This window comes from Chelonia mydas, chromosome 3 (assembly GCF_015237465.2).
Source record: "Chelonia mydas isolate rCheMyd1 chromosome 3, rCheMyd1.pri.v2, whole genome shotgun sequence".
NCBI classification, from domain to species: domain Eukaryota; kingdom Metazoa; phylum Chordata; order Testudines; family Cheloniidae; genus Chelonia; species Chelonia mydas.
The window spans coordinates 52,212,484-52,238,151 of NC_057851.1; the positions used below are offsets into that span (position 1 = coordinate 52,212,484).

A 25,668-nucleotide genomic window follows, 5' to 3' on the forward strand; every position below is an offset into this window, starting at 1 on the left:
GGCACACCACGGTTTGGAAGATGTAGGGAAAGGGAGACACGTGAGGTCAAAATACAGTTATCAAATGAGAAATGCAAAACAGAGAAATCTCGAGAGATAAGGAGAAAAGCCGCCGTCTGGCTGGGAATTGGAGCTCGGGGGCAGCTATTTGAGAGGGGTTGAATTTGCTCCCTGTACAGGCATGAATCACTGAGCCAGGCTCTTGCATTTTAATGCAGGAAATGGTTCCTCTCTCCCTGGTTTCTGCATGGCCACAAAGCTCCCTGTCTAGGAGCCAAGCTCCCAGCCCCTCTAATAGAAGTTGCCTTTGTGGAGGAGCGTAACATTGACACGTTGTTAGGAGAGGATTTTCTTTAAGGGCAGCCAAGCCCGAGTGGTGTGGGAGAAGAAAAGCTGAACTACTCGCTTTCGTTGTGCGCTGCCAAAGACACTGAAGGAACGGGGGAGAAGTGGTGGTGGCGGGGGGTGAGGGGGGCTAGGTTCTCCCGTGGTTGTCCTGCGGGTCAGTGTTTCTCCAAACGGTGAACAGCTGGGAGAAGAAAACAAAGTGATTTTAAATTACCGGAATGTTTGTCTCTTGTAAAAGTCCCAGAGAAGCCCTTGCAACGGTAGGGATGGTATTTAGTTAGCATCATTTAAAGCTAATTAGTGTCCCTTAGAATCAGAAACTTCCCCAACAATGTGATGTTAGAAGCTGACTATTAAGACAATTAAGCCGCAGAAAGTGTCTCGTCTTCAATATGCGCGGTGGTTGGGGAACCTCTTAAGGTTTCCAGGCGCTAATTGTTGGGAGCGTTGCGGGCTTTAACCCACTCCTGCGAGCAACGGAACAAGTCCCCCGCGACCAGTTTGCTCACTGAGCTTCTCCAAAGGCAGCAGCTGTCAGGCAAAGTTGCTGCCTGCGCAGCGGGGGTGATTTACTGAGAATTCGCTTGTCAGGGTGGCGAGGGACGCCTGACGATAGCGCTAGGATTTAGAGGGGCTGTAATGGGCCTCCCAGCATGTTTCTAAACGAGCAGTAGCAGTTGTATTTGAGACTGCAGAGATAGGTTTGCTGTTTTCCCGACAGAGGAAAATAGGAGACTGAATGCAATAAAACTGCTGGGCCAAAGAGAAGGGCCTAAGAATAGCAATCCTGGGGTTCAGGTTGCCCCCATTTGAATGGACCTGAACAAGTCAACTTTAAACGTCACTGGGCAAACATATTTGAGGCTACTCCAATAACTAGCATGGCCCCCAGGCTTGGCTTTCCATCTGAGAAAGTCCAGGCTTTCTAGACAGGAGTAATAACCTGACTGAAGGGGTCACGCAAGAAGAACATTTGTGGTATCATTCCTCAGCTACTGCATTTTGCACATAATTAAATTTTAATTATGAAAGAGATGACACTTCCCGTGCCATATTTTTATAATCCATTGACTGCTGCATTTTATGGGATAGAAGGGGTGAGAAATTCAAGCATAGAGATGTCAAAATCATGTTAGCAAAATCTGTCCAGGGTTTTTTCAAAATATGCTGAACATCAGAGGAATGTATGTGTAATATACTCAACAAAGATGTTTGTCAAACTGTGCTTAGTGGACGGAAGAGAGAAAGCTAGGGACAACTATGTTTTATTTCTGCATCTTGGAATATGAATATCTAGAACATGCCTCAAAGTGTCTTTCAATTTCAATCGTATTTTATTTTAATTCTTATCCTATTTATGTCATTTCTGGATCATTATATTAGTAGGTTAAACTTCATTATTAAAGGGGAAAACTCCCTAAATGTTTTGTAGAAAGAGAAATATTCTTATTTTTTCCAGTGTAGATGGCAGCTTGTTTACTTTATGTTGTTGGGATATTTAACAGAATAATATTTTTTAATAATTTCATTACTTTTGTACAATTGGATTTGATTCATTGGACCGTTATCTTAAAGTTGTAATGTATTTTATCAACTACAAAATTAAGGTTTTGAGGTAACTTTTAATAGCAGTAGACTGCTTATTTTGCATTCAGTTTAAAGCATTTGTTTACCAGCTTTTCCCATGGATAAATAATCTACATGAAAGGTATTATTTCTACATAGAAATCATACACACAAGTTGTACCAATGACTCACCACTGAGTTAAGTCTACGTCTCTTAAATATATTTTTATGTAAAATTGTGATTGATAGGCTCTGTGTGACATCATTTGAAGATTCAAAACGTAAATTATTCTTTGAATGAACATTATGAATTTTGCCACTTATATCTGAAAACATCTACACATGAGATGTCAAGTATGTTTCTGTGGGTAAGCTGATTCAGGTTAGATCAGTACTGTTAAAAATATTTATGTTGACCAACCCAGACAAAGGGAAACACCGTTAACAACTGTGGTGGTAAGATACACTAACAAAACTATTGTTGGTACTAACTTGGAACTTAGTGGGAATTGAGGTTGCTTAGCATTTCTTGGGACGAGGTCAGGGCCTTGCAGGATTCGGCTTCAAGGCCTTGATCTTCAAAGGTATTGAGGCTCCTCACTTCCACTGGAATCCTTTCTCATAGCATTATCTCTTGTCTCATAGCATTCTCAGAAGTTTATAATAGTACTAAAATATTTAAATGCTGACTTTATAGGACAGATTTTGAAGAGGGCTGACAGCCTTCTGCAGTATGATAAGTACTCTCAAGTTCTTCAGATTCTCCTCTATTGGGTCTGACCATATGAGGTGATAAGCCAAACTGTTCTTTATGACTACAATTTAGAATACAAGAATGATCATACTGGGTCAGACCAATGATCCACCTAGCCCGTATCCTATCTTCCAACAATGGCCAGTGCTAAGTGCTTCAGAGGGAATGAACAGAACAGGTAATCATCTGTTTGTTGTCCATGCCCAGCTCCTGGCAAACAGAAGCTATGGACACTCAGAGCATGGTTTTGCATCCCTGCTCATCCTGGCTAAAAGCCATTGATGGGCCCCCTATCCTCCATTTAGAAGCATATTGTATCCTCCATTTAGAAGAACCTAGAAAAGAATGCAACTGTTTTCACCTCTGAAGTTTTTCACTATTTTGAAAGTGCTAAATGACTTACTAAAAGCGATTAAAGCCAGAATTTTCCCCTCCTAGAGCTTGGTGTATTTCACCTGACAACCACACAATGGGTAGTTTGTCCAACAGGGTGGGGGAGATGTTCAGCAATAGGAGGAACTAGCTCAAACAAGGAAGCTGTACCCGTTGTCTTCCAAACAATATACTTCTGGAAACATATAGTATAACCAGTGCTTCTGCAATACATAGATTATCTCTGGTGTCACTTATCCTAGCAACATGAAGATGGGTCACATTTTTGTTAAGATGCAAATCCATTGTATTGGAATGTATGTAATGTACAATCAGGCTTTTCCTTAGTACTACTTTTGAGTAGTAGCACTACTACTATTTAGACTTGACAAAGCAAATATACTCTTATGTCAGTTCCTGCGCTGGAGGTGGACTGAACTAAATGACCTAATAGGGTTTCTTCTCTTGATCTTGTGTGTTACACATCCAAGTTTTCTCATGCAGTTTTTAGTCAACACACATAGGACCCTTTTCCACAATTGTTTCATACATGAGTAGGCACCCCTATACATTCAGCAGGAATAACTTGCATTAATGAGGGTGGCAGGCTCAGGACTATATCATTATGGTTACTACAAGAAAATATATTATTTTGTGGTTTATAATACTTATGTGATAGTGACTAAAGTTTACAATCTTATTCCACATTCTTGTTTTATTACAAACAATTTCCTTCAGTACTCTATTGCCATAGAGCAACTATAGGCATTTACTGCTCTTCTCCAAAGTAATTCTAGTTAAGGGGGAGGGGATGAGAAATTCAGAATAATTGGGTCTTGGCAATTGGCAATCCAGGGCTGCCCTTTGGCCTGATTTTGCATTACTTGCTCATCCACTGTGAAATGATTTCAATGGGATTTCTGAGTACGCAGGAAATGTAGTGTTGGTCACTTTGTCACAAATTCCAATAGCATATGCATTGGCATCTGAACACATCAGCGGCAGGCTCTATTCTGATTTCAGACATGAAGATACCGAGAGCATCAGAAAGGGAAGACTTATTGTACCACACTTCTCCTTAAATTCACACATTTGTGACACTTTCTACCACTGAATAATGCAAGTGTGCAGATTACTTGTAAAGTTTACACAGAATATTTATACACTCTTCCCTCTATGACAACATTTTCGTTTTCATATTTGACAAATAAATGAAATGCAGCACTGGTGAAACCTGCCTCAATGCCAACACAAGATCGCTACTATATAACAATAATTCTGTATTATATCATAATATGGCTTCATCAAAGAATTAAAATGTAAAGTTATAGTATACAAAAGGTCTAGAGCAGAGGAAATATGCCCATGCAGGACAAAAAAGGCAGAATAGAGACTAATGAGACTAATATATGTATATTGTGATATGCAATATTTAATGTGTAACTAGTATTGCAGTCTAGATTGACATTTAGAAGGAACTAAAATGACTAATTCTATCTTCCAAAGCACTGAGTCAGTACAAAGAACTACTTCTGGGCTTGTCTACACTACGCAGCTTTTAGCGACAAGGCTGTGTCAACACAGCCTTGTCGCTAAAAGTCAGGAAGTGTAAATGCTCTCTGTTGGTATTTTGTTGGCACTTTTGCAGACAAAATACTTCCAGCCCCATGAGCGGCATTAGCTTTGTCGGCAGGAGAGCGCTCCTGCCGACAAAGCCGCGTTCACAATGCCACTTGCAGTTGGCAAATCTTTCGTGGGAGGGCTTTTTTAAGTACCTGTGAAAGACAAAAGTTTTGTCAACAACGTCTCAGTGTAGACAAGCCTGAAAGGAAAAGAGTGTGTGTGTGTGTGTGTACAGTAGTTCTTTCATCCATGACCTAAGAATGCAAGTTGCAATGGGAAGATAAACATAGATGGAACACTACACTTTTCAGCTTTACATGGATAGTTACTAGGAGAATTAAATAAACATTTGTATCAAATTTAATACAAGATATTTAAAAACAAAACAAAACAAAAAAACCTACCCTGGCATGTTGTTGTTTACAAGTAGCTTCATCTCACCAAGAATATAAAATACAAAGAAAGAAGTGAATTTTTTATACATGAGGCTGATTCTTGATAAAATGAGCATCCAGCTTATTTTATTCAAAAATTAATGACAGATGCATTTGTCTGCTCACTTGGTCTGGTCCAAAGCCCACAAGTCAATTAATGGGTTCCTGTTGACTTCAATAGGCTTTGGATCAGGCCTATTATGAGTTATTTCAGTAGGCAGTGATAAGCAACTCAACTCCTTATGATTTCAATGGATGTTAGGTTATGCTGCACCTCTCACGATCAGAACCTTGAAAGTTTGATTTCAGATATTCTTTGAAGTAAATGATAGCTCTGTGAAAGAAATACTTAATTATCATAATCTCTTTTAATTAGTAACACCTACGTTTGTTGTCAAGGATTACATACTGTTATTGCTAATTATTGTATTTTAGTCTGTAATATATTGATCATTTCCATTCCTTTTATTTTAGCAGCTTATAAACCTTACTTCTTGTATTTTTTGTTTGTTTGTTTAAAGTTGCAAAAGTCTGCCTATAAAAATACACTCACACTTTTGCACAGACACTGACTTCAGTGGACCTTGGGTCAGCCCTTGAAAGATCTTCCTCACACCCTTGAAAAAGAGAATAACCCTGCACTCATCATCCATCACCACGGAAAAGCCTGAATTAATAGATATACTCTGCAGTATTATTAGTGATTAATTATTTACTAGTTTATATAAATCTGAATACCAAGTCTGTGGTGGCAGAGATTCAATTTTGTGTCTTGTTTGGCAGTACTCATGTGAAGAAGATGGGCAACATGTAGTTTCTATAGCCTCAGTCCCCCTGTTGGAGTCAATGGAATTTCTGCTGTTGACTCAATGGAAGCAGAATCAGGTCTATATTATTGTACAATAACTGAATATTTTAGTCTTTCAATAAGCTAATTAACTGTAAAGTGGATTTGGTGGGCCTAGTAAAACAATACAGTGTAAGTCTGGCAACCACACCACCAGGGCCTCCCAGAAATTGGCTTCTATTGTCTGCCTCAGAAGCTAGATCTTTTAATTTTTTGCTTGAGTCAAATCTTTAATAATAAAAAAAAAGTATTTATTTGTATTTCAGTAGTGCAACTGGGACTAGGACCCACATTATAAGAGACTGTCCCTACCCCAAATAGTTTGCATCTCAGTAGAAAAGGTAGACAAAGGGTGGGAAGGGAAACAATGACAGAGAGGTTAAGTGTCTTGCCCAAGTTACACAGTGGGAGAGGCATGAATAAAACTCGGTCATCTAGCTCCTAATCCAGCAACCTACCCACTAGACAACACTGCCTCTCCTACAATACATTCATGTATCTCAGGCCAGTAATGGAATCTTAATTAATTCTCCCCCTAGTTATTTTAAAATATTTTATTATCTCATCATGACATCTATCAGTATTGCCGTTTTGTTTAATTTATACTTTGTAAAAATACATAGGCTGCTCTATTTAACATTTCAAGATACACAAAGCAATTTATTCTGAGAAGTTCTTCTTGGGGAATTAATTTTATGAAGTTTATTCAATCATGTTATGGGTTTTATCAAAGGATTCAAACTCAAAGTTGTTGTGGCTCTGAAATTTCAAACTGAAGTTTAGCTGTTCATCTATAAATATGCAGTAATTGTAATAAAACAAAGGTCATTGTACAATTCCTCTGAGCTTCATTTGCATTCTGTGTTAACAAGAAATATAAAATGTTCTGTAGGACAGACAAAGCTGTATATGAGATATAGTGCAAGTTTACAAATTATGCATAATTGATTTATAAATATTAGAGTGTCGGAACCACTTTTGTTTCTAGTTAAGTCCCATGGGGGAAGAAAATAGGGTTTTTCAGGTTTGTATTCAGTTTTGTTAAACTATTTGAGGTGACATAAATAAAGTTAATGTGAAATTAATAACACAATTTTCTGATGGGCTAAACTTCATTAGAATCAATGAAAACAGCTTATAATAAACAATATATAATGTGGGTGTTGGTACTTTATTTTGAGGCCAATATTACAGTTCTTACTCAAGACAAATTCTATCTATTGTCAGCAGGAATTTTACCTGAATAAGGACATAATTATTATTCATAATGTTTATGACAGTAGTGCCTATGGACCAGACAGAAATGGGGCCCCACTGTGCTAGACACTGGTCAAGGACAGAGTACTAGATGGTCCGAGCCTAAAGAGCTTACAATCTGAACAGACCAGGCAGACAGAACATGGGGCAAGGGGCATAATTCATAAGCGGAATGAACACATTAGCTCCATTTTTTCATCTTTTTTAGGGGTGGGCTTAGCTAGGAAGGAATAAGATAAATGGACAGATAAAAAGAGGAAAAGGAGTGTGATGCTTCCCGGGGGTACCCAAGGCTGTGTCTCTGCCTGATAGGGGTCACCTCCCTGACAGCACTAGCCACAGACACAAGCACTCTTTTCTCAGCCCATGCAGGCTCCACTGTCCCTCTGCAGGTTAGTGATAGGCCAACCCCCAAGCCTTCTGAGCATCTCTCTGGTGTGTCTAGCCTCTGTTCCACTGGACAGTCAATGTATTCCCTGATCTTGTATTCCCAAAGGAACAGTACACCACAGTTCACCAGTTACACCTTGGAATACATCTTTGCATAATGCTCAACACTTAGGTTTGTTTATAGTAGAAACAAGAGGAAATGTATTTAACAAAGAACAGAGATTTGAGAAGAAGCAAGTAGAATGAATGAAAATAAATGGTTTCAGAGTAACAGCCGTGTTAGTCTGTATTTGCAAAAAGAAAAGGAGTACTTGTGGCACCTTAGAGACTAACCAATTTATTTGAGCATAAGCTTTCGTGAGCATCTGATGAAGTGAGCTGTAGCTCACGAAAGCTTATGCTCAAATAAATTGGTTAGTCTCTAAGGTGTCACAAGTACTCCCTTTCTTTTTGAAAACAAATGGTTACATATCAAATAAAATCACAACACACTTTCTAGAGCCTAAACAAAATTAACAAGATATCGTCATGCCCTATAAAGCAACAAATAAAATCACAACACACTTTCTGGAGTTTAAATAAAATTAACAAGATATCGTCATGCCCTATAAAGCAAAAAAGCTCACTCCAAATCCTTCCAGCATATTGTAGCCAGGCTGGGCTGTGGTCTTCTGTTCATAAGTTGACCCATGCTGTCCTCTTGCCTCATCAGTGGAAAGATCCAGAGTTTTTCCTCTGTCTCTACAGTTATAGTCCAAAAAGCCATTGTCTGCACTTGAAAATAGGATAACCCCCACTGCTTGTGTTTGCTTGTCTAGAACTCCCTAGAGACTTTGCAATCACTTGAATAGCATTTTGTTCAGACTATAAATGGGTGCCCATTGTGAACCATACAATACTCAATTTATATGTAGACAGACAGACATACAGATAAAATATCTCTTGCCTGAAATAAACCTGTTTCTCACCTTTTTGGTGGCCAGCCCCAATTCACAGACCTTAAGAACATAATTTTCAGTATGTATACATAATTCCTTACATATTATCCCACATACATTTGCCATAATTGTGAGGACTAGCATGACACAGGTTTTCAGTAGAGACCCTATACAACACTCTTTAAAAACCAGTATGTAGATACCAGGTCCAGAAATATCCCTTTTCCCCCCATGCATCCCTGTGCCCTCTGCCAACTGGTACCAAGAGGTTCCTGGGTCACAAGGAGACATTGAAGGGAATTCGTGTGTGAGGGGGAGAATCAGGAGGATAGGACAGGAGAGAGGAGAGGTGGGTGTAGAGTGAAGCTGAAGTGTAGAGACTGTGAGAGAGGGGGAAGGAGAGCATTGGAGCAAACAGCCAATCAGCACCAGGCAGAGAAAGTCCGATCAGAACTGTAGAAAGTTCTCTAAATTTCCAAAGACCTTTGCTTTGGCATCTTTTACAGCTATTCCTGCCGGTTGGAGTCTCAGGCTGGTTCCTCTCTATAACGTTTCCCCAGGGCCATATGACAAAGAGGCACCACCTAGGGTCTGCTTTCTCCAGAGAGGGTAGGAAATCTCCCCTTCACAATTCTGGATCCAGGGGTGCTTGACCCCATTTTACTCCTTCCCCACCAGTGAAGCAATTCCTACTTTGGCTACCTCTACCAGCTGGAGTCTTATAAAGCAGACATAATACACAGTTCACAATCCCCCTGTCAGGAGCACACGTCTTCATAGTTCCTATTAAACTTGTCCAGGCTGCCTTCTTACAAGAACTTTTTTCCCAGCGTTTCTTTCTGGATCCAACCATATACATTTGTCAAAACAAAGCTGCTGCAGCCTGGAAGTAGCCATTTTGTAACTGATTTCTACCTGGTGTATCTTCCTCTCTTCCAGCAGGTAGGTACTCTGTAACTCCTGTTATGTTTTCCCCCAATATCCCCTTTCTTGTTCTTGAGAAGGTGGTACATAATTTAAACAGAGACATTCATGGTACTGGGTTTTCTTTAATGTTTATGTTAATGGACAGTGCAGAACATTGCAAAGCAAATTGTATACATGACACCATAGCTATTTCTTTAACAGTCTTCTAAATGTATACAGTGGAAGCTTAGAAGTGGGCCATTTTCAGTTAATTAGAAAAAGGCACTTGAGAGTTAAGTTGAGTCCCTAGTGCTCAGTTTAATGAGAGCTTTAAACTTATTGTAAAAATTTTTGATATGACAGAAAAACAAAATATCTGATATAAACTTTGAGCACTATTTGAATTTTTCATGGTGTTTTGATGAAAAATGAGTTCATACAGAGAGGATAATAAGAGTTTTAAAAATCACCCCTTTTGGTAATTTTTCACTGAATTTGTCTCGCTATTTCTTTTTTTCTTCAAGAAATCTAAACCACTTTGGGATTTATTCTTTATCCACGTTATTGCTCAACTATCAGTTACCCAAGGATAGTGATTGTCTATAGAGCATTTTATAACTGAAAGCCTGAAAATTTGTGCGATAAGCTAAATCTGATGAATTTGACAACAAATCTACTGTTGTGAGAATGCCTCATGGAGGGTTGGGGGGAGAGAAGTGCGAAAGGCTCTGTCAATAACTACTGTCTATGGCTCCCAAGAAAGTTCTCTGAAATGTGAAAAAGTAGATTAGGAGTTCAAATCTCACCTCTTCTAATGGCTGTATAAAGTATTATTGACTAAGGCTATTAGCTCCAACCTAGAAAGCAGTCAGGGAAGAGCTGCTGAAAAACTCTTCCACTCCATTTTTTAAATTAGTTAGCAGTTAGTCATCCCCACTGCTTTTCACTGCCTTTCAAAATGACTACACCAGTTTTGGCTATCCTGTCTTTAACCATTATTAACCACACTCCTCCCCCACAGCCTGGGATAGAATCCAGTGTTCCTGATCACCACTATTCTACAGCTGACTAATAAATAGTTGTATTAACTCTCTGTGAAAGTTTGGTAGGCCTCCTCCAGTGACTGGTTCACAAAACAGCTAACAATTACTTCTTTAGATCAAATAGTAAGGAAGCTAGGGATGTGAAGTTCTAGGTCAGTGTTTCCCAAACTTGGGACGCCACTTGTTCAGGGAAAGCCCCTGGCGGGCCGGGCCAGTTTGTTTACCTGCCGCGTCTGCAGGTTCGGCCGATCGCGGCTCCCACTGGCCGCAGTTCGCCGCTGCAGGCCAATGGGGGCTGCAGGAAGCAGCGCGGGCTGAGGGACATACTGGCCGCCACTTCCCTCAGCCCCCATTGGCCTGGAGCAGTGAACTGTGGCCAGTAGGAGCCGCGATCAGCCGAACCTGCGGATGTGGCAGGTAAACAAACCGGCCAAGCCCGCCAGGGGCTTTCCCTGAACAAGCAGCGTCCCAAGTTTGGGAAACACTACTCCAGGAAACACTACTCTGCCATGTACATTGGCCAAACTGGACGGTCTCTATGTAAAAGAATAAATGGACACAAATCAGTCATCAAGAATTATAACATTCAAAAACCAGTCGGAGAACACTTCAATCTCTTTTGTCCCTCGATTACAGACCTAAAAGTGGCAATTCTTCAACAAAAAAACTTCAAAAACAGACTCCAACGAGAGCCTGCTGAATTGGAATTAATTTGCAAACTGGATACAATTAACTTAGGCTAAAATAAAGACTGGGAGAGGATATGTAATTACACAAAGTAAAACTATTTCCCCATGTTTATTTCCCCCCACCACTGTTCCTCACACGTTTTTGTCAACTGCTGGAAATGGCCCATCTTGATTATCACTACAAAAGGTTCCCCCCACCCTCCTACTGGTAATAGCTCACCTTTCCTGATCACTCTTGTTACAGTGTGTATGGTAACACCCATTGTTTCATGTTCTCTGTGTATATAAAATCTCCCCATTGTATTTTCCACTACATGCATCCGATGAAGTGAGCTGTAGCTCATGAAAGCTGATGCTCAAATAAATTTGTTAGTCTCTAAGGTGCCACAAGTACTCCTTTTCTTTTTGCTGATACAGACTAACACGGCTGCTACTCTGAAATGCTGGAGAAGACATACTATGGTTATTGCAGAATACTACATCTTCATACCAGCTTGGTGGATAGCTATGCACTTTGCCATCCACAAGACTACCGCCCTCATGATCTGGAGTGCATACCAACATATTTGCAGGCCACAAATCATAGCACACGTTTGGGTGTACTGGAGCTATGCTGCTTGACCACTGCACATGTAAGGCTCTTTGGGGCTTGAAGGTGGGAGCTATCTATACCCTTTTGCCCCTCTGTGCATCAGAAACCTCCTAAGTCAGGATTCAGCTCTTTGAATTGATTATGCTGTGCATTGGTTTACTCTTTCCAAGCTTCTGGGAATTGGGGTTCTCAATTTCTTACTATGCTGGTTATAATTTTATCAGATTGTCTGGCTGTAGAGTAGAAATATTACATGACACAGGCTCCTTGCATATGATCAGGATCTCTTTCTTCCCCAGTCCACTGCCAGAGAGACCTAATGATTTAAGGGAAAAATATTTTGAAAAACTTTTGCTTTTTATTCACTGAAGGTGATATGTAACTTCCTGCCCCCCTGCATAAATCCTGGGCTTTGTGCAGTGTATCACACTGGGGTGTGGGTACACAATCCACATTCAGCAGAGGGGAAAGGCATCAGGAAGTCCCCAAATCCCTGTGCAACTGTTATTGTAGCCAATGGGCTGGAACAGGGATTTTGACTTCTCCGCACCTCTTATATTTGGGTTTGTGGTCAGTGAACTGATGTAACCAAGGACTCTGTAGTCATTTCTCCATTGTTCATGGTGGCTTATGGTAGTTCATAGTGCCTGCCCACTCCATGGTTACCCAGGCAACCACACATGTAGAAAGCATAAAAGACTGTTTTGAAAGCCACTGGTAAGCTTTAATAGCACACACAACTGGATTTTAAATTAGAAGAGGATATAGATGTATGTGAATGGTGATGGACATACACGCTTTACTTTTCTGTGAGCTCTCTTCCGCTTAATAGGTTCACTCTATTTTTTGTGGTGAACTGGAGAATTATTTTGTTATTTTTAGCTTAAATAGTAAGCCAGGTGATCTCTTGGATAGTTTGTCTGATCATAGAGTCAGCTTTTATGTCACAGAAAGGCATTTACATACTTTGCTAGATTAGGTCCTTTAAAAGACAGACACAAACAAGACATATTTCATTGTAACATACAAAGATGTATCATTTCAGGATTTAGAGCTCAATCCTGCAAGGTGCTCAATACCTTTTCTGAATATCCTGAATTCATCTTAGTCTATGAGAGTTGAGGGAGCTTGACACTTCACACAGAGCACCAACTGCAGGATCAGGCCCATAATGTCACTATGGTAACTAATACTTTTAAGGAAATAAAATTGCTATACTGCAACAGTGTTTTTACAAGAACCTGGACTTGGTGTTTGATTTTCAGAATGGAGAGAGAAATGTAGAGAAGAGAAAACAAATTAAAGTCATGAGGGCAACAGTACAATTTAAATTTAATGAAAATGTAGGAACTTTTAGAGTATCTGCCTTTTGAATAGTTGAGTGTAATAAAAAAGCAGCTACCAACCAAATTATTATAAATCTGTTGGCCAAATGCTTGCTTTAGTGATACTAGTAAGTTCCATTGACTTCAGTAGGACTTGAATGAGTAAGGTGAGCAGGATTTTGCATCATTATGTCTGTGCCATTGAATCCTGGTGGTGGCATATGTATATAAAAGAGTAATAACTTGAACTACACACTTGTCACTTACACTGTAACATGAAATTCTCAGTGAAAATATAGCCTATTGTGTAGTAGGCACACTTCATTCCCTCATTCTTATTCTCTCTTTATATAATAGATATGGTTGAAATGCCACTGCTGACTAGCACAAAAAAGACAAATTTATGCCTCTGACTTCATCAGATACCATATTAACTATCACAGTGTTGTCACTGTTATCTTTTTTACTAATACATTTGCAGTATATAACACTCTGAAGTCAATTATGTTTGAATTGGCGGTGTCAACTCAAATGTCACAATGCCATCAGTTAAGGTGTTTCAGGAGCCTATTAAAATAAAATTTAATGTAAACAAGTCTAAAACTTTTATTAATAAAAATCTATAAATGGAATGTTTCAAAATTTCTAAAGAAGAACAAAAGGAAATGTTTTAATTAAAACAATATATTCTTAATTTTCTGTAATTGATATAAACTGAAAAAATTCCAAATTATTCTAAATACCTATCACTGGTTCTAATATCACTTTTCTTTTGTAAACGTGTTATCAGAAACCTTTGATGTCAGTGTCACCTTACCTGACAGCTACTCTGTTCCTTTCTATCACAATGTATTTGTAATAACAAAGAGTGGTTTATGCAGTTTTATAGGGTTGATTCTATTTGGTTTGAAGATTACAGAATGTTAAATATTGCTAGGAAGAAGTAACCAATGTGGACAGGTTGTCACCTCTCTCTGCAGGTGGACTGATGACCTTTTCAGGGCAGGGTCTTAGATGTTTTGCTTTTGACTGGCCAGTCTCTGATGTCTTTATTATATTTCATTAATCTTCATTTATTTACCTACTTAGTTTATATATCTCAGTATTTATTACATCTGTTACTTCATATAGTCAAGAAAATACTAAATTCATACTTTATGTAATTCCACTGACTGCAGTGGCATTCATGGATGAGTTTGTACTAGTAGTTTAACATACAATTCAAAGAATATCATAGGAATGCAATAGCATGAATTTCTAACTTTGTTTATTGCCAGGTCATAAATGCTATTCTCAAGAATTTTAAGTGTAATACCTTAAGGCGAAAATCTACATTCAGAATGATTTGTATGGGTGGATCTCCCAAATATTTGCTGATCCCTGTGTGAAATGAGGGCACTAGAAAGTATTCAGAACCTTTCTACCTGCCACGGAGTTCTGAGTTGCAGTCTAGTCTTTGGGACATGTGGGGGATGGGATGGACTCAAAATCTTAATCATTTGAGCACATGCCAGTATTCAGTCAATAGTTAAACACTCAAGTGGAGTTATGTTTATGTGTGTATATTTCAATCAGTTTGTTCTGCTGTCAATCACATAAAAGGTCCTTAATTATTCTTTAACTGGCTTTAGGACACAATATCCTAACTATGATTAAAATGATCTGAAGGACATTGATTTTTCTGGAAGATCAGGCTCATAACAGTTGAACTGAAAAATTGTTGCATAACGTAAATTAACCTAGGCAAAGATCTTCAAGAATGGTATTTATATATCAAGCATAGGATGTGGATTTTGTAACTGTCTTGCAAAAAACTTCCATTAAGTAATGGTCACTATTAACCAAGAGGTTAGGTAAAAGCAGTAGTTTCTGCAGTGTCATTCTGAATGTATGTCATTCACGTAAGTGAAGTGAAAAGCATTTTACGTGTCTTCTTTTTTTGCCTGTGATACGTCATCCAGGCTGTTCCATGCCTTTGGTAGCTTCTGGCACTGAGAGACAAGAAAAGAAATCACTATTAAATCCTATTCTTGAAATGGAAAAGAGGAGGCAACCAAACAATAATATTCAGAGTCAGTTAAGACTTGCAGGGAAAAGATAAGGCAGCAAAAAAGAAAAATGAGCAAATGCTACCCAAAGGGGTTAAGATAATAAGGGTTTTCATAATAACATCTGAAGGAAAAATAAAATTGCAGAGATAGAAGAGGATGAAATTAATGACTAAACATGGCTAAGATATTAAACTCCTTTTTAAAATTAAGAAAATAAAAGAAACAATTAAGAAGCAAGCAATTAGAATAATTAAGAAATAAGGAAGACTGAGCAAGAGCAAATAAGGGAATACTTGGAAAATTTGAATATAAACAAATCAAATGGTCCTGATGATATGCATCCTAGGGCATTAGGAGAAGTAGCTAACATAAGAACTATACCACTAATAATGCTATTTCACAAAATCATGTGTAACTTGGTAGAATTGGAAAACTACAGAAAAGCAAACATACTACAGTTTTTTTTAACAAAGGAAAGAATAGTGAGATTTGCAATTACTGTTTCATGATTCTAATTTCTAATACTAATAAAATTATGGAAGAGCATTGAGAGAATATTACTACATCTGAGGATAACAAAACTATTTAATAGTCGGCATTAGCTTCTAAATTCAAAAATTTATTCTGAAACAAAATATATTTCCTGACAAACTTGATTGTTGTCTTTTTATGGAATTACAAAATGAGTGGCTGAAGTGAATTCAGTAAATGTGTATATGGATTTTAGTGAAGCTTTTATCAAAGTGTCCCATAAAATCTTGTTTTAAAACTTACTTCAAATTGTCTGTGATTGGAACTCTATCAAAAAGTCCGTAAGCAAAGGTTAAAGGTACCGAATTCTGGGACCGTGCAGAAATTGGTTTCTGGTTTGGTCTTACATCTTCAGTAATTATCTAGAAAAGAAAATAATCTGCTTCTTAATGAAATTCACAGCTGATAATGCACATACTAAGGAGGATAGAGAGATAATACAGAAGGACTTAGAAAGATTAGAAATATGGGCAGAAAATAAAATGAGAATCCACTTGGAAGAATATTAGGTAATACATTTGTGGGAAATAATATGAAATACAATAGGAGGAAGAAACCTGGAAAGTGGTAATAATGAATGTCATCATGTAACAGGAAGCTAATATGACCTTTTAAATGATTCTGGTGCAGCCTTTCCTGGAAGACTGTTTAGTTCTGAGCAACTTGTTACCAAAACATATATTGATGAATTGAGGCAGCTCAGAGAAGAGCAACCAAAATGAAGAGGAGGTTAAAATAGGGTAACCAGATGTCCTGATTTTATAGGGGCAGTCCCGATATTTGGGGTTTTGTCCTATATAGGCACCTATTATCCACCACCCCCTTATCTAGATTTTTCATACTTGCTATATGGTCAGCCTAGGTTAAAGTGATAAATTATAAGGAAAGATTAAAAGTGCTTGTGGATCGGTGAGTGAGTGAAGCTTGGCTAAGAGACATCTAAGGAGGGTAAATGGTAAGTCCAGAAATATTTTAAGGGTATTGGGATCAAGAATGGAGAGGAATTATCTACCGTGCCTCAAAGGGGTAGAACTAGGAGTAATCAAATAAAACTATAAGAAAATATAGGCCAAATGTCAGGAAAAACTTCCTGACAGTAAGATCTATAGGCTGCGGTATAGTTGGCTAAGGGAATGGTGGAAGCCACATTGCTTGCCATTTATTATTAATTATCTGTACAGTGCCAGCAGTGAGCGAGGTACTTAGGAAGGGAAAATAGGAAGACAAGGACCCTGCCTTGTAGAGTTTACTCTGTGGGTGTGTGGGAAGAGATGGAAACTGAAAAGGCAGTATGTCCGAGTGGTACAATTTAGTATGCTGTTTTCAAGGATTTTTTTTATATGTGGGCTTTTTTTAAAATAAAGTAGTAAATATCAATAGGAAATGTACAATAATTTGGGCTTGGTGGTGAGAAGTGTCACAGTTTAGGACAACTGCACCTGTACTCCTCTAAAGGTAGAAGCATTACAGAGAAAACATATTAAAAACAATAAAAGAACTTGCATGCTAATAAGCTTACCAGAGATCACCCCAACTCTATCAAGGCACCTGGCTGGTGAATAGTCCTTCAAATCCCACCAGGGATTTTTTCCCCCTTCTGTGGTCACAAGTTCATAGCAGCTGTTAGCTCAGAACAAGCACACCTGTGAATCTGTGAGAGTCAATCTTGGATGGATGTTGGGCCCCTGGTCTTATCCTCATGTAACAGGTGATCAGCAGACAATGGGTTTCTCCTCAAAGTGCAGCTTCAAAAGGATAGGTCTGGGGGTGGGTAATTTGCATTCTCCCCCAGGTATCTTCTAAGAAACCCACTCAACTAAAAGTTCAGTCTTGTGTGGCCCATTGTTTTAAAAGAGTCCTTTAAAGCTCAGTTCTTCCCAGGGTTTACATTAATCCTGTCTCTTCCTTAAAGAAGCTCCATGCAATTTCACAGTAAACATTTGCATTTTAAATACAATGAACTGTTAAAACACTTAAGTTAAAATTCATTGAACTAAGTTTAATTCAGTAAGGCTTGTGCAGGATACTGCAGGAATTTGCAATGTCTGTCACAAGAAGGACTGGATGAACTCACAGGTCCTTTCCACTTCTAATTTCTGTGATACATAAGTGCACATCTAGAAGTGACATTTCAGTGTAGTCCCTTACTAACATCACTTAGTCTTGACTATATTCACTTGCAATTTCTATTTTTGCTATAATCACTCTATCTGGGCTAAACACTATTTCTATTTTATGCAGGACCATTTTTATTATTTGTTTTGGATGTATGTGTGCGTGCTGCTCAAAACCTAGAGGGAAGCATCATCTCCATCCAAGGAGTTTAAAATCTAATATATTTACAGTGTACACATTTTTGTTTAGAAAGTAAAACATTAAAGAAAGCACACTGTAAAATCCAAACCAAAAAAATTAACATGCTGAATAAAATTGACCTAACCCAGAAGCACTGGATTGGTCTGAACAAGTGTTTTTCAGTTTTTCTTTTATTGATTATATACTGATATCTGTGCACAGAGCAGAATGTGTCTCACAGATTGATAGTTTTTAAAACCAGAAAAGGACCACTACGATCTAGTTCTGAGTAACACAGGACACAAACTCCTCACCCAGTAACTTCTGCATCACATCCTCAACTTCTGTTTGAGCTACAGCAGTGGTTCCCAAACTTGTTCCACAGCTTGTACAGGGAAAGCCCCTGCCGGGCCAGGCCAGTTTGTTTACCTGCCGCGTCCACAGGTTCGGCCGATCGTGGCTTCCACTGGCCGCGGTTCACTGCTCCAGGCCAATGGGAGCTGCTGGAAGTGGCGGCCAGTATGTCCCTTGGCCCGCGCCACTTCCAGCAGCTCCCATTGGCCTGGAGCAGCGAGCCACGGCCAGTTGGAGCCACGATCGGCCGAACCTGCGGACGCGGCAGATAAACAAACCAGCGGGGCCCAGCCCAGCAGGGGCTTTCCCTGCACAAGCGGCAGAACAAGTTTGGGAACCACTGAGCTACAGCATAACTTTTAAAAGGAGTTGGACGCCTGATTTCAAGAACTCAAGTAATGTAGAATCCACCACGTCCTTAATTGTTCAAATGATTAATTACCCTCACTGTTTAAAACAAACAAACAAATAAACAAACCGTCCCCTTATTTCTAATCTGAATTTGTCTATCTTTAACTACCAACTACTGGAACTCTCTGGGTTTTTTCCCCCCTGCTGGATTATGTCTTCCCCATGTAGATATTTGTAGACTGTAACTACGTCACCTCCTCGCCTTCTCGTGGACAAACAAAATTGATTGAGCTTTTTAAGTCTTTCACTCAGGCATTTTTTCCAAATTCAAATCATTCTTGTAGCTCTCTTCTGAGCCCTTTCCAGTTTGTTTTAAAGGTATGGACATCAGAAGTGGACACAGTACTCTAGTAATGGTCTCACCAATGCAGTATGCAGAGATAATAATACCTCCCTACTCTTCCTTGATATTCCCAAGATAATACCGCCAAAGGATTGCATTCATTCATATCTTTCTTTCATGTAGCATCTCTTGAATAAGGGCTACATCAAGCTATATGTATCTTTGTTTATACTTTTTCCACATAGAACGTTGTCACTTGGCAATATTAAAAAAAAGACTTTTGTACATATCAGTAATTACAAATATTAACCGAAAGAGAGAGACAATATGGAACAACTAAAATAGATAAACAAAATAGGCAAACTTAACACTAATGCTAATTAACCAGCTTCAGAAAAGAAGAACTTATTTCAGTTCTCTAAGAGTGAAACTTCCCTCTGTGCAGAGGTTCTGCACAAGACTCATGTACCAGTTAAATCATCAGAATAGGGCTTAAGTGGGACTTAAGTGGTCACAGGATTTGTGCTGGCTCTCCTTTGTACTCAGTTGTCATATCTCTAAACCAGGTTTCTTTCACCCCTGAGAGGCTCCTCAGGAATTATGGGATATACTGAACTCCTACTCCACTTTCCCTGAGTTTCTTTTGTAGAATTAAGGCAAGACCCAATCTTCAAATCAGCCTCCAGCACTTTTTCTTGTTGTCTTGTCAATTCCCCATTCTAGGATTGACTCCTCCAAGAGTAATGAGGAGTGAGCAATTACTCTTGATGTTGCTTCTAGACTGTCTTAGGGCTAAAGAGACCAGGTGTGTCACACCAAAGCAAAGAATTAATTCATTGAGGGCAAGAATTTAGTAGTATTACAAGAAAGGATTAGACAGTTCTAGGAATAATGAGAGAACATTCACAGTTATATCAGATAGAAGTTTAAAACTGTATTTTAGAAGGCTCAAAGGATGAAAGTTAGTAAGAAATTCCCCTGATGGGAAGGTTATTTCATAACTTTTCACTATGGGGTTTCTTGTACCATCATCAGGTTCATCTTGACTAGGATTTAAAATAGGGCTGTTGATTAATCGCAATTAACTCACCCGATTAACTAAAAAAATTAATTGCAATTAAAAAAAATCATGATTAATCACAGTTTTTATTGCACTGTTAAACAATAGAATACCAATGAAAATTTATTAAATATTTTTGGATGTATTTCTACATTTTCTAATATATTTCAATTACAACACAAAATACGAAGTATACAGTGCTCACTTTATATTATTATTTTTTATTACAAATATTTGCCCTGTAAAAATGATAAGCAAGAGAAATTGTATTTTTCAGTTCACCTCATACAGGTATTGTAGTGCAAACTCTTTATCATGAAAGTGCAACTTTCAAATGTAGATTTTTTTTTCTTCTTACATAACTGCACTCAAAAACAAAACAATGTAAAACTCTAGAGTCTACAAGTCCACTCAGTCCTACTTCTTGTTCAGCCAATTGCTAAGACAAACACATTTGTTCACTTTTACTGGAGATAATGCAGTCCTCTTCTTATTTACAATGTCACCAGAAAGTGAGAACATGTATTTGCATGGCACTTTTGTAGCTGGCATTGCAAGATATTTATGTGCCAGATATGCTAAACATTCATATGCCCTTTCATCCTTCGGCTGCCATTCCAGAGGACATGCTGCCATGCTGATGATGCTTGTTAAAAAAAAAAAAAGCAGTGTGTTAATTAATTTTGTGAGTGAACTGCTTGGGGGAGAATTGTAAGTCTCCTGCTCTGTTTTACCCGCATTCTGCCATATATTCCATGTTATAGCAGTCTTGGATGATGACCTAGCACATATTGTTTGTTTTAAGAACACTTTAACTGCAGATTTGACAAAATGCAAGGAGGTACCAATGTGAGATTTCTAAGATAACTACAGCACTCGACCCAAGGTTTTCACAATAGATTGTACTACTATAAAGAGATTGCACCTGTATGAGGTGAATTGAAAAATACTATTTCTTTTGTTTTTTTACAGTGCAAATGTTTGTAACCAAAGATAAATATAAAGTGAGCGCTGTACACTTTTTATTCTGTATTGTAATTGAAATCAATATATTTGAAAATTTAGAAAACATCCAAAAATATTTAAATAAATTGTATTCTATTATTAACAGCGCAATTAATCGCACGATTAATCACAATTATTTTTCCAATCGTGTGATTAATTGCGATTATTTTTTTAAATCTCTTGATAGCCCTAATTTAAAGGTGTGTTTGTTAGAAAGTATTAATTAACATCTTCTAAAACAGTGGTTCTCAGCCTTTTCTTACCTAGGGACTCCTAAACTTAAATAGACAAACCTGTGGAACCCCAACTAGACGCAATGTATGCGGGGACACATGGGGTCACTTGACACCCTCCAAATTTTGCCTTCCATTTGGCCCTGATCCTTGAAGTGCTGATATAGCAGGGCCGAGCAGTGGTGTGTCTCCTTGGCTAGCTGCTGCCTGCTCATGGAGTCAATGGCTGTGAGGCAACACCTTCTGATAGCAGGGGGAGATCTCTCTTGTGCAGTGACACTGCAATTTTTGGTTGTGCCTTCCCCATGCCAGACAGACTGGGTGGCCCAATGAGGTGAATTGGAGGTGGAGGTGGCGCACCCTTCCCAAGCCCCACATCCCTGGGCTGGTCCTTAGTGGATCCCCTGAAACCTGCTTACAGACCCCCAGTTGAGAAGACAGTGTTCTAAAACTCTAGAAAGAAAAGGAGTACTTGTGGCACCTTAGAGACTAACAAATTTATTTGAGCATAAGCTTTCATGAGCTACAGCTCACTTCATCAGATGCATCCGATGAAGTGAGCTGTAGCTCATGAAAGCTTATGCTCAAATAAATTTGTTAGTTTCTAAGGTGATCCGATGAAGTGAGCTGTAGCTCACAAAAGCTTATGCTCAACTAAATTTGTTAGTCTCTAAGGTGCCACAAGTACTCCTTTTCTTTTTGCGAATACAGACTAACACGGCTGCTACTCTAAAACTCTAGAGTAGACAAGGCAAGTAGATTTCAGTGTGTGCTAAATGAGCTGAGCGGGAGGAGGGGTGTTTCTACTCCTAGTTAGCATATCTTAAGTTCTAAAAATCTATTTTAGACTTTAGTAATCAGAAGGTGTTAGCTAGTACTTAACACACCATTAAATCCTAGTCAAGACAAAACTAATGACAAGATACTGAATTATAGACAACATCAATTAGATCTGATATGGCACTTCCTATGTTTCTATGAATCAATGTTTATAAAACTATATTAGAGGGAAAATAAATCTTTATTAGAAAAAATACTAAAATGCATTAAAATCATGTATTTGTCATTGAAGATATGGCATTAAGTGCTTTTTTCTAATGGATTACAAAATACCATTTATGAAGACAGAATGGCCTTTGAAATGAAAGAGGTATAAAAGGATGGAAGAATGAGTCCTAGAAAAGAAGTTATTCTGATATTGTAAGCACAGTGAGAGGTGCTTTCTGTAGAAAATTTTGAACTCTATAGTTATTTTTATAGCACAGCATTCTAAGGGCCTGTATAATTTTTGGCTTACTTATACACAAAAAACAAACAAGCAATACTGGCTTTTTTTCAAGAAAAAACTGGAGCCATTTGCACAGTAGTTTCCTGTGGAGACAGTTAAAATGAACTCTGTGCCTGGAGGGATTTGTGAGAGTGGGCAGAAAATCAAGGAAATCTACATTAAAATGCATTGTTTCCTGCTGGGTCCTGTAGAGAAGAACTGTACAGAGACTGCAGAATCCAAGAGAAAATACAGAACTTTCAGTAGTTGCCACTTTAGATAAATGTCATAGGTCTCTCCATAACAGGTCCATAACAGTTGTTGTTAAGAGAATTATTGTTCATATTGCCACTATCTTTTATGTCTGTAGCTAATGATTTAGGCCACAGTAGAAACGCTGTGATTCTCCATGCTGTATATAGTATTGAATTGTACATGAGGGTGTGTCATGTTTATGTTGGGTGGTCGCATTGTATATTCCCTTACATCTAAATGTAACAAGTCACCAGGGTAAGGTGAAGCCAAAAATAAATTATTTATAAACATTGAGAACATATTTTGGTGAACCAGGAAAGAAATGTAAAAAAAATAAAATTCCAGGAATGGTAAAAACAAACACAGTCAGACACAACATATATACAGGAAAGCTAATATACAAAACTTCAAAGTTTTCCGTAACAAGTAATAAAATAAACTTGTTCTTTCAACACTTCACCACCATTAAGTGTGTTTCAGGGGAATCAGGACTGCCCACAGTTGCCTCTTCTCAGATTTTCCTTCCAGTTCTTAAAATTACAAGCTATTTTTTTCTCGGTACTGTGAGGATTGCTTGTTGCTAGAACCCCACTTCCTCACTGAGTTAACTGATAAGATTTCTCCAGTCATGACCTTTTAAGATCAGGTACAAATGACTTCCCTCAGTGTTTTGTCTATCACTGAACTTTCCTTTTCACTTTAAATTCCAAGAGTGTCACAAGCTTTCTTACCTTGATATGCTCAGGATTTCATCTTTTAGCATCATGAGTCTATAGTCCCTTATTCCATTGCAAAAAGGCAGTAAAACATTAATTATTTAAATTTGTAATATTTTTGTCATATATATAGAACACTGTTTATCTGCTATCAAAGGTCCAGCTTGAATAAAAATACTCTGAGCTACTTCAACAGATATTCAAAGCTAAGTAGGTCCTGAAATATCAGACTGAGAGGTTGTATAAATTCTTGTTAGAGAAAGTGGATGGATTTAAGAAAAAATATTGAAGATTGCAAAACACAGTAGGTAAACCACAAACTGGTCATCAAGATAATGAAAATTTAGAGATTTTAAGGTCATGTAATATATAAAGTCTGTTTGCACCATTTATTTCTGGATAGAGTTTTTATTGAATCTATTTGTAAATTATCATCTCATGACAATGTTTGATTCATAAACCATTGGTGGAAAATTATTCAGCAGTTTATGAATCATGTTTTTGAAATGTAAAACTTTCAGAAGAAATAAGTTCCTTCTTCTGAATAAATCCCAAGGCTATTATAGACTGGCCATTCATCTCACTAGCTTCTGAACAAAGCTGATATGTTATGTGATTTGGATATTATAAGATGCCAATGATTTGTAAACATCACCTACTACCTTCTTCTTAAATGGTATTCATTAGCAAACGTGAATGAATAACTCGCAATGAATAGGTTCTTTGTTTAATTTAGCCACTTTCTCTCCTCAAAGAATACCTGTGAGCACATTATAGAATTAATTAAATGTAGGGCTGGCAGGGACTTCAGGAGATCATCTAGTTTAGCCCCCCACCTCCATACTGAGGCAGGATCAAGTAAACTTAGACCATCCCTGACAGGTGTTTGTCTAACCTATTCTTAAAAACCTCCAAGTACTCCAACGGAGGTCTCACGAGTGCCAAGCAGAATGACAATTACCTCCCATGTGTTACATAGGACACTCATGTATACTCCCATGTACACTCATAGGACACTCACACACCCCCAAATGACTTTAGCCTTTTTTTGCAACTGCTTCACATTGTTGACTCTTACTCAATTTTTGATCCACTATAACCTCCAGATCCTTTTCACCAGTTAATTCCCCATTTTGTATTTGTGTATTTGATTTTTTCCCCCTTCCTAAATGTAGTATTTTGCACTTTGTTGATTTCAGACCAGATCACAATTTGTCAAGGTCACCTTGAATTCTAATCCTGTCCTTTAAAGGGCTTTCAACCCCTCCTTGCTTTGAGTAATGTGCAGATTTTATAAGCATACTCTCCACTCCATTATTCAAGTCATTCATGAAAATGTTGACTAGTTCCAGATCCCTGTTGGACCCCACTAGATACAACCTCCCAGTTTGACAGTGAACGTTTACTACTTTTTGAATGCAAGTCTCTAACCAAGTTTTGTACCCACTTTATAGTAATTTAATCTAAACCACATTTCCCTACTTTGAGAATGTCATGTTGAACTGTTGTCAACAGCCTTATTAAATCAAGATGTATGTACCTCTACTGCTCTACTAAGGGGGGATATGATATAGGTCTATAAAATCATGACAGGTGTGGAGAAAGTAAATAAGGAAGTATTATTTACTCCTTCTCATAACAGAAGAACTATGGGTCACCAAATGAAATTAATAGGCAGCAGGTTTAAAACATACAAAAGGAAGTATTTCTTCACACAACACACAGTCAACCTGTGGAACTCTGCTAGAGGATTTTGTGAAGGTCAAGACTATAACAAGGTTAAAAAAAGAACTAGATAAATTCATGGAGGATAGGTCCATCAGTGGCTATTAGGCAGGATGGGCAGGGATGGTGTCCCTAGCCTCTGTTTGCCAGAAGCTGGGAATGGGCAACAGGGATGGTCACTTGACGATTACCTGTTCTGTTCATTCTGAAGCACCTGACATTGGCCACTGTTAGAAGACTGGATACTGGACTAGATGGATCTTTGGTCTGACTCTGTATGGCCGTTCTTAAATAAACACTTCAACCTTCTTGATAACATCCATTATTAGCTCTCCTTCCCCACTAAGTAGAGGACCTATACTTTCCTTTGTGTTTCTTTTTCTCTTAATGTATTTTAA

General features: G+C 38.2%; 1 protein-coding gene across 8 annotated transcripts in view; it reads left to right on the plus strand.

The window, feature by feature from the left end:
• ADGRB3 (adhesion G protein-coupled receptor B3) overlaps positions 1 to 25,668 on the plus strand; it is a 616,055-nt gene that overhangs the window by 5,514 nt on the left and 584,873 nt on the right. The gene's annotated exons all lie outside the window — the stretch shown is intronic.